Source organism: Cinclus cinclus, chromosome 3, assembly GCF_963662255.1.
Source record: "Cinclus cinclus chromosome 3, bCinCin1.1, whole genome shotgun sequence".
Lineage (NCBI taxonomy): Eukaryota > Metazoa > Chordata > Aves > Passeriformes > Cinclidae > Cinclus > Cinclus cinclus.
Window position 1 is genome coordinate 6,030,650 of NC_085048.1, and position 9,132 is coordinate 6,039,781.

A 9,132-nucleotide genomic window follows, 5' to 3' on the forward strand; every position below is an offset into this window, starting at 1 on the left:
TGACCCCATAGCAAGCCTGGGCTGAAAGATGGTATTTCTGGAGTATTTTCATTAATGCAGCTGTTGTTGGAGTGCTTTATTTGCCTGACTGATATGACACATTTGTCTTTTGCACCACATTCCCTGTAAGGTTTTATTGTCTTATTTGGTGTTACATTAAAGAACATTTGCAAGTCCAAGATGTTCCTCAGTGCCATGTGACAACAGTGTGACAGTGCTGTCCTCAGCCTGCTGCCAGTGCAAGACACCCAAAGGGACACGGTGCTGCAGGTGGGCAGGTGCCCTTCTTTGCTGGATGGTGAGAACAGTCCTTCACTCACTTCTGGGAAGGTCTGTATGGCTTAGGAGATGATGGAGCTGGCAACAAATTAGGATCAGAAAAGTATTGGAGTGAATCAGACAGCAGATTGTAGAATCATTTAGGTTGGAAAGGACCAGTGAGATCTCATCCAAACATCCAACCTGACACACCAAGCCCACTACTGGATCATGTCCCTGAGTGCCATGTTCTACACATCCTGTAAATACCTCCAGGAATGGTGGTTCCACCACCTGCTCTGAGCTGGGCCAGCCATCTTCATTGACCTTGCACCAGCTTGGTATGAATTGTGAATACAGACTTCTTTTCTTTTCCACTTGACATCTTTCCCAGAACTGCTGCATGTCAAAGACATCAGGTGACAAACACTGGGCAGGGCCACCTGCTTCCCTCCAGCCCTGCTGAGACCTCCCGGCACTCCCAGGAAAACATCTCTGAGAAATTCCCAGGTAGCATTGGAGGCTGGGTCACCATAGGCTGCTGTGATATTTGCAGTCTCCTGTCTCTCCTTTGTGCCTGACAGAATGCAGTGGAGAGCACCAAGATCACATGAAGGCAGCATTGGCCAGTGTGGGAAGTACAGGACATCTCTTCAAACAACCTCCTACACATTTGTTTGCAGCCAGCCCTGCTCAGCTTTCACCTTAGATCCATCTGGACAGGAAGATCTCAGTTTTCCTACTGAATTTCACTCAGTTTGCCTTGATTAAACCACAGCACTTCAAGACAATGATCAACATTATCAGATTCCTTTTGTCCTGACCCACTGCCTCGCACAAATCAGCTGGCAACAGCCTACATAGATCTGTGCACGTGAGCTTTAACCAAACTGGACAGCTCTGTATTGTGGGAGAGCTCAGGTTTGCAGTGCCAGCTTGAGGCAGGTGGGTTTTGTTAACACACAGGTACATCATATGTGCAAAATCATCAGATAGGTTGGGTTGGAAAAGATCTTTAGGGCCATGAAGCCCAAGCTTTAATTCAGAGGTTGAGGAATGAACCTGCTGTCTGTGGCTTCAGCAGGAGCACCATGGGGTGGTGAAGATGCTCTCTCCTTATCTCTGAGGGTATCTTACATGGCCAGAGTGTTTGTGGGCAGACCACAATGCTCACCTGACCAAAAGGGCTCAGCACTCGGCTGTGGGACCAGCAGTGTTCAGAGCTCAAGCAGAAATCAGCTGTGGGCTTGCTCTCCTGCTTGGTTCATGGCATTGACAGGCTGAGGGGGGATGGAAGGGGTGAAGGCTTCTTGTGACTACCTCTCCTCTATGCTCAGGAACTACAGTGTAGTGAATACAACTCCTCTGATCTTTCAATTTTTTTTTTTTCTGGTAGCTTCTCTAGCTAAAATCCCTTTTGAATGAGTATCAAGACACCAAGGAAAAATATGGAGTTTTTTTTGCAAAATGCTCCTTTCCTCAGAGGATTTCTTGTGAGATCTTAAGTTTGATCTGGTTTTGGATGTGTTTTTTGAAGTAATGTGACATTGCCTTAGACAATGAGCAGACTGAACTTTGTGGACCAACCCTTCTGCTGGATGTCCTTTTAGGTGGGGTTGTGATCACATGGAAAGAATTTTTGGCATAAGGCTAACTCTTTGCCTCTAGTTTTGTTTGGAGAGCTTTCCCAATATTTACACCTAGGAAAGGATGCACAGAGAGAAACATGTCCCTCTAGAGAGCAATGTTGGAAGGCAAATTATTCATGCATTTACTTAACACAGCATATTTCCTACATCACAGTAATTTTGATATTCCTACAAGAAATTTCCCATTAAAAAATCAGGTTCTGTAAAAACTCCATGGTTAATTAAGAGTTGCTCATGCCAGCATTAATTATACTTTGTTAGAATATAGTTTAAAAAGGTTTAATTTCAAAAATTATGTAATTAGCGCAATTTAATCTTTGGCATGACCTCATTAAATCATTATTAATAGGAAAAGTAGTTTAAAATTTAAAAAGAATAATATTTTAATGCTCTTTTGAGGTTCATTGGCTTCCAGTTTTACTTGACTCTGTTATATCAGAACTTACATATTAGAAAGAAGATTTCAAAACAAACTTGTAAAAGTGAATTTCTACGTATGACACAAACTTTACCATCAGCTGTCAGTGTAGCCCAAGTCCTTCTGATCCACTGGCATATGTACACAGTATGCATAATAGATGCTTTTTTTAATATCATCTGATCACTAAACCAAGCATTTTACCAGTGTGTTTTCTGTATGACAGGACTATCCAATATATGGCTGAAGAACAACCTATGCAGACTTTTTGCAAAATATGACACCTATATTTGGTAAAAAATTCCAAATGAAGAATGAGTCTTGTGAAGTTTCACTTTGGTCACTGAGGAAAAACTAGGACAAGGGTTTATAATATTTTTTAAAAATTATTTTCTTGAAATAGTTTTCTCCCCTTTTGCATTGTACAATAAACTCATGATTTTAAACATGCTGCTGATATGAACCCAAACACACACCTGCCAACAGCTCCTGCTGTAACACAGGAGGCTGAAGTGCTGCTTTAATCTCAACAATGACTAGGGTTTTTTTCCGGTGGTCTCAGAGTCAATTTATCTTTTATTAGTTGTGCTTTCCTTGCCATATCATGCATTAGTTGTATAATTCTTCATTAACTTTTCTCCAGTACACAGAGTGGATTTCCAGGAACATAGGTCTGGCATGGCTCTTCACACCTCCAGATTTTACCCTTCTGTATCTGCCTAAATTAGATCAGCTTTATTCTTCCCCTCTAGCAACTTTCCCATGGAGGCTATTTCCTTTGTATGCCGACAACTCAGTTTATTCTGAAAGAGACATGTCCATTTATGGCCCCTCTCTGAATTAATACAGAACATATTGACAGAATATAATAATAATATAGATATAATAACATATAGATATATTATAATATATCTAATATATAAATATAATAATACATAACTTTAGTGTTTTTCAGCGTCAGCTTGTATGAAGATAAAGCCCAAGATCTGCTGAAAAGAATGCCCTGTGCTTTAGGAACATCTTATGAAGACATGGGGAATGCAGAGAAACAGAACACAGACAACTTTTGTAATTTAGAAAACACCTGTTTTACAGAAATGGTGATTGAATAGTTCAGAATTCAAAGACTGCTCAGATCAGAGTTCTTCCTAAAGCTGAAGCTCAGCAATAGTGTAAACTCTGAGTGTTGCACACCCTGGATGAGCTTCATGTAGGGATTTCGCTTCTGCCAGAAAGGAGGGACAATCCCAGAGACACAGCTTTGTGATCCTGATCCACACAGAGTGGCTGCAGCTGGAAAACACAGCTCAGCTACTCTCCTGAGACCCCTTGGAGCATGAGCGGAGAAGAAGCTGGAGAATGGAGTTTGGGCATGGGGAGCCCAAGGTTCTCCAGATCCTTCTGGCTCAGGAGGTTCCCAGGTTCATCGTGAGGAAACACTCCTTCCTCTCTGGGGTGAATTCGAGGAGAAGCTGCATGGTGGGAATGCATCAAGCTTTCCCTGTGATTAACAGAACTCCAGGCTTGGAAAATGCTAAAATACGTATGTTCTGGGTCATGTTTTATGCTGAAAACACGGGGATTTATTTCTGCCAGGTGATGAAAATTTGGTCGTTAAAGGGTTAGCATGGACACCTCTAAGATGTTTCATGGCAGAGCTGCCAAGCAGGTGGGAAATGACCCCGGGGTAGCAGTGATCCTGCAAGAAGAGGTGAGGAATCACTTTTCTTGGCTCAGCCCATGGAGAGGTGCTACAGACCCAGGAACAGAGCAGTTCACCCCCAAGCAGAAACAGACAGACAGACAGACCATATGCAGAGACCCAGCACCACAAGTTATTAGTTATTTTTAAACAGGTTTATGTGTTGTTTTTTGGGTATTTTTGTTTGTTTGTTGTTTCTTTTTTTGTGAAACATTACAATACTTGCACTTTAACTTTTACCATATTTATTTAGTAATGATGCATTCAAAAATAAAAGGAAGTATCAGCTGATGTTCTCTAGCTCAAACAATATATTTCTTGTAAAACTTCATGAGCAATTCATATCTGATTAAAGCTGGGTGAAAGACTTTTCCCCCCTAACTTCAGATCTGCGTTTCTATTATTCTTCTCATGAAGGAAAATGTTTGTTGTGAACAATAAAAGGAAAGTCCCACTTTCCTGTGAATAGCTGTAGCATCAAACCTCAGGCTTTCATATAATGGGTTCCTATTCTCTCCCTGCACTGAAGGGAAACCTAAGTGAAACACTCCTAAGAAGAGATGTGAAAAAATATCCCCTAGAAACAATAAAAAAAAAATTTCCAAACAAACACTCAAACTTCATCTTGTGCCAAATCACTGCTTTGCTTTTTACCTGATTGTCTGCCAACAAATGCGTAGATTATCCCCGAGCAAGACACAGGATCCTTTTCCCTGCACCACAACTTTCACTGGGAAAGTAGAGACCAAGCAGATGAAAAAAAAGCAAGAGGACAAAGATGTGCAATATAGATGTGAAAGAGATGGATGACTCATTGACTAAAAGGGAAGATACAGCCATTTTTTTCCATCATGTAAAGATTAATTAAATCATGTTCTGAATGGGGGCATGATGGGGACTCCCTCTGTGCCTCTTCAACTCTCTGTATCACTCTGTCTCTTCCTGCCAGGCAGGAAGAAAGAACTTTACCTGCATTGCTAAGCTGTGAGAGATCAGTTAATGATCAAAGAGGATTTTAAAGATGGGAAATGTGCAGCAATAAAACTGGTAAATACCAGGTGGCTCAAGCTTTGCCCTCACCTCACAAAGGCAGTCAAGCATCTGGACTTTTACACTTTTGTTCACTTTGGAACAGGCTCACTTTGTTCTTTGAATCACAGTTGGAGAAATGTTGCAAAAAATTACTGTTAAAACTCCATTCTGTTTAAATAAAAACATATTAAGCAGTAGCAATAAGAAATATCAAAGAAAAACAGCATTATGGAAACACTTCAGAACTATCAAAATACTTTTTCCTGGCTGGTGTGGGAAACATTCAGAAAATACTCAAAAAATATTTGGATTTGGGTTTATCCAACCTTTGCTAGAGCAGATGTTTAATCATACAGTTAGGTTTCAGGTTTTCAAACAGAATAAAACGTTTTTTTCTGTGATCAAATTGTTCCTCTCTTGCAAGTCTATTTATAAAAATTAAGAGATATAATTGCAAAAAATCAGTGGTATTTTGGTTAAAATATATTTGCATACTGTTATCTGTCAGAGAAAAGCTAAGATACTGCCCTGTGTGACAGAAGTCCTGAATGAAATGGGTTTGAGCATGATGAATTCCTATGGGGACAAAAATGAAGAGCAGAGTAAGACACAACAAGGAAATGGAATGAAAAATAACATGAGGACATTCTCCAAAGAAATGAAAGGTAAGTTACTCCAATATGTGATGGGAAAGGAGAAATAATAATGGGTGACAGGTTTAAGGGCTTTTTTCCTTCAGTAGTCACTTAAAAAAAGGAAGTTTGTTTAAAATGGTTAAGTAGCTGTTGTAAGCAGGATGAGATGTTAGTGATCCTCCCTGAGAAGGTGGAGAAGAACAATCAGGGTGACTGTTTTCAGAAAAGGAGGAAGGGAGCTGCATCAGAATTGTCACTAATCAATCTGATTGCATTTTCTGAAAAAATAACAGTAAGATGCAGGAAACATCTAATTAAGAAAATCAAGGCAGGTTTGTAGACAATCAGTTGGTTCCACCATTAAGATGCTGAAATATCCTTGCCAGTCTAGACAGCATTAACAAGGCTGCAGATGGAACACATGTCCTTGGTTTGGGAAAAACACTTCAGAAAAGATATAGCCAGCTAATCTATTTCTAGAATCTTTTAGACATTTCTAGAAAAGAGAGCAGCTGGAAAATATTGTAACAACCCTTAAACACAAAAAAACTCCTGAAAAGAGGAAAATAATTGTTCTTCTTGTACATTGTGAAGGGAGGTAAAATAATCAAATTACAGAAATTACACTTGCACTGATGTTTTGAAGTCCCAAGTGATTGAACTGTTCCAGCTTGTGTTTGCTACAGTAAATTCTGTCCTCTCTTGCACTGCAAACCAGTCCTGCTCCACAGTAAGTGATTTGTTTACACTAAATGCTCTCTTTTGTGGGAAGTTGATCTGGCAAAAATCATTGTTATACCTCAAACAGTGAGTCACTGAGCTTCCTCTGGAGCAGGACAAATGAAACACCTTTTACAATTAACCAAATAATCCCTGCGGATCATGAGTTTTGATTGCTGGAAATCCTTACAGACAATCATTATAAAATTTCCTTTTCTGTGCAGAGGCTCCTTCTGAATAACAAAGAGTGCAAGAGAACCAGGGTAACCATATGGTGCTGCTCCTGGTCAAAGAATATCTTCCTACTTTCTTTTTTCTTTTCTCTTTGTACCTGTGCTCAAGAGGGTGGAAGATGGCAGAAACAGGGGCAGTAGTCTGGGAATCTGATGATCTTTGTTTCCTTTCCACAGCAGGTTCCTAAGACAGACCTTCAAGACAGATGATAAAAACAGACAATTCAGAAGCAGAATGCACAAAGCCCAAATTCTCTGTGGGCTGAATGGGGAAGTTTCCAGACCAATGTTGTGATGGTGTCCACCAGCAGGATGCTCACAAGGGTAGGAGCTTCCTGAAGATCTCTCTTTGCTTTTTTGCCAACTTTGGCTTTACAGATTCACATAAAAAATCCAGCAGGCAGTTCCCTAAGGGGCTTCAGACCCAAATAAACACCCTCCCAGTCAGAAAAAGGCATTGTGCCTGCATGCCATGGATGTTTATGGGCCCATAGGGGAGCTCTCTTAACTGAGGTGGAGTCTTTGCTGAGACAGTTTTGTTAATCAGAGTACAGTACAGTGGGGATTTAAAGCATTTCAGGAAAAACTGCAGCTGTAATATGAAGCCTTCCTCCTGGGCAAGAGATCTGGGCAGCAGGGTTCCTACAAGAAGTAGGCATTGCCCCTGGCTGTGTATGTGGGATCACAACATTGGCATGCCTGTTACACAAGGGAGTGAATCACGCCTGCCAGGGGTTGCCCAATTTCTAAGTAGCCCTTGGCCAAAAAATTAAGTCCAGAGAGGTTTAATCCAGACCAGTGTTTGCTATAAAACATGTGAGTAATCCTGGGATTCACATGAACAGCCTTCCCACTGAAAATGCAAGAAGCTCCAAAGCAGGCTGTGTGCTTCAGATGTCCTCAGTACTAGTGAGGCTCTTCATTTTTTAAGCATCAGAATTTTAACTAAGCTTGCTGTGGTATGGACCCCCAGAGAGTTAATTTTAGGTTGTGCTCCTGTGAACAGAAATGTGCCATTCTGATGCAGCGTGTGTGCAGTTTAGATATGGGGCAATTTATTGCTGTGGCCTGCTGCCATATCACCATATTATTATCCCTTGAGACGCAAAAAATGTAGATTTATGTTTTGCTCGAATTCTTTATTTTGGTTATTTTTTCCGGCCTGTTTATTTTTAGTGCAAAATTGTTCCAAATTATGTCAAGGACAGGAAAAGTTGAACTAAAACCATGACCAAAAGTACTGCTGTCTGTGAGGGATGTTCCTGTGAACAACAAAAGCCAGCAATATGTTCTATTGCATAACCCTAAAGAAATCTCTAGAAAGCAAACTGTTACCTCCAGACAGTTCCCAGTCCAACCCATCCTGGTGTGAAGAAGCTGGCTGTCAATTTTAGCAACTGCAGGATCACAAGCCTGATGTGAAACAGCCACTTTCAAGAAAAAACACGTCTCTGTGTAAGGATGTGAGCTAGCTGGCACAGTCCCTCCTCTTCCACTGCTTTTGAAGAATACACAATATTCAAACCCTGAAATGACTTGCAGGTTGATATTGTCTTCTCAAGATGTTTTACATGTCCCTGGGCTATTTGCTTTTGAAGACAGACCCATGGTGTTCCCCAGAAATTAATTAACAAATTCACAACCTCTTTTGCTGGTTTGGGAAACCACAGCGTGGATGAATGCTCCATGGATAAGGTTTTAATGCTGAGTTGTCAGAGGTACAGGTACCTGACAGCTCTTGAAGATTAATTACAGAGCACAGCTTTCTCTGTTCCTATCCGCCTGCTCTGAAGAGACAACTGTGTTTTCTTCCCTTTAATGAATGTGTGCTGTAATAACAGCTTGCAAATGTTTTACCTCTGGAAGCAATTACTGAGTTTGTTTTAAAAGCAGAGCTAACATTGAAGACGTTTACTCTCCAACTAGACACCCTGTATTTGAGCTATTACATTTCTTGTTACTAATTTTAAACCAGTGTTGTGCAGTTGTGAATGCAAGTTACTTCATCTGCTACAGCAAACAACCTAATTTGTTAATAAATTAGCAAAAGGGGAATTGAGGGAGAAGCTTCAAGAGCAAAACAATGTGTTGGGAAATCACCTCAATTCCAAATTCAATTAGAAGTGTGTGAAGCTGCCAGCCGTGGTTGAAGCCATAATGAGCTGTGTAGTGCTCCTCTGGTCCCCTCCAGTGCTTCTCCACTCCCTGGTGCCTGCAGCTCCTTACACTTCCCTGGGCCCCTTGCTTGGGTCCATTGCTTTCTGTCTCCTGTGAGAAAATGATGGCAGTAGCCAGGGGCAGGGCTGGGACCTGTTGGCCTCCACTGGCACTTTCTAAATCCTTTCCATAGAACAGTAAACCTTGATCTAAAACAATATGTACAGATTAGGGCCAATCTTCATTCATCTGTTTTTGGGAGTAGCCTCAGATGGTTTTTCTCCTCAGTTAATAATTGCTGTCTCAGGAATTACTCATTTAGTGGAGA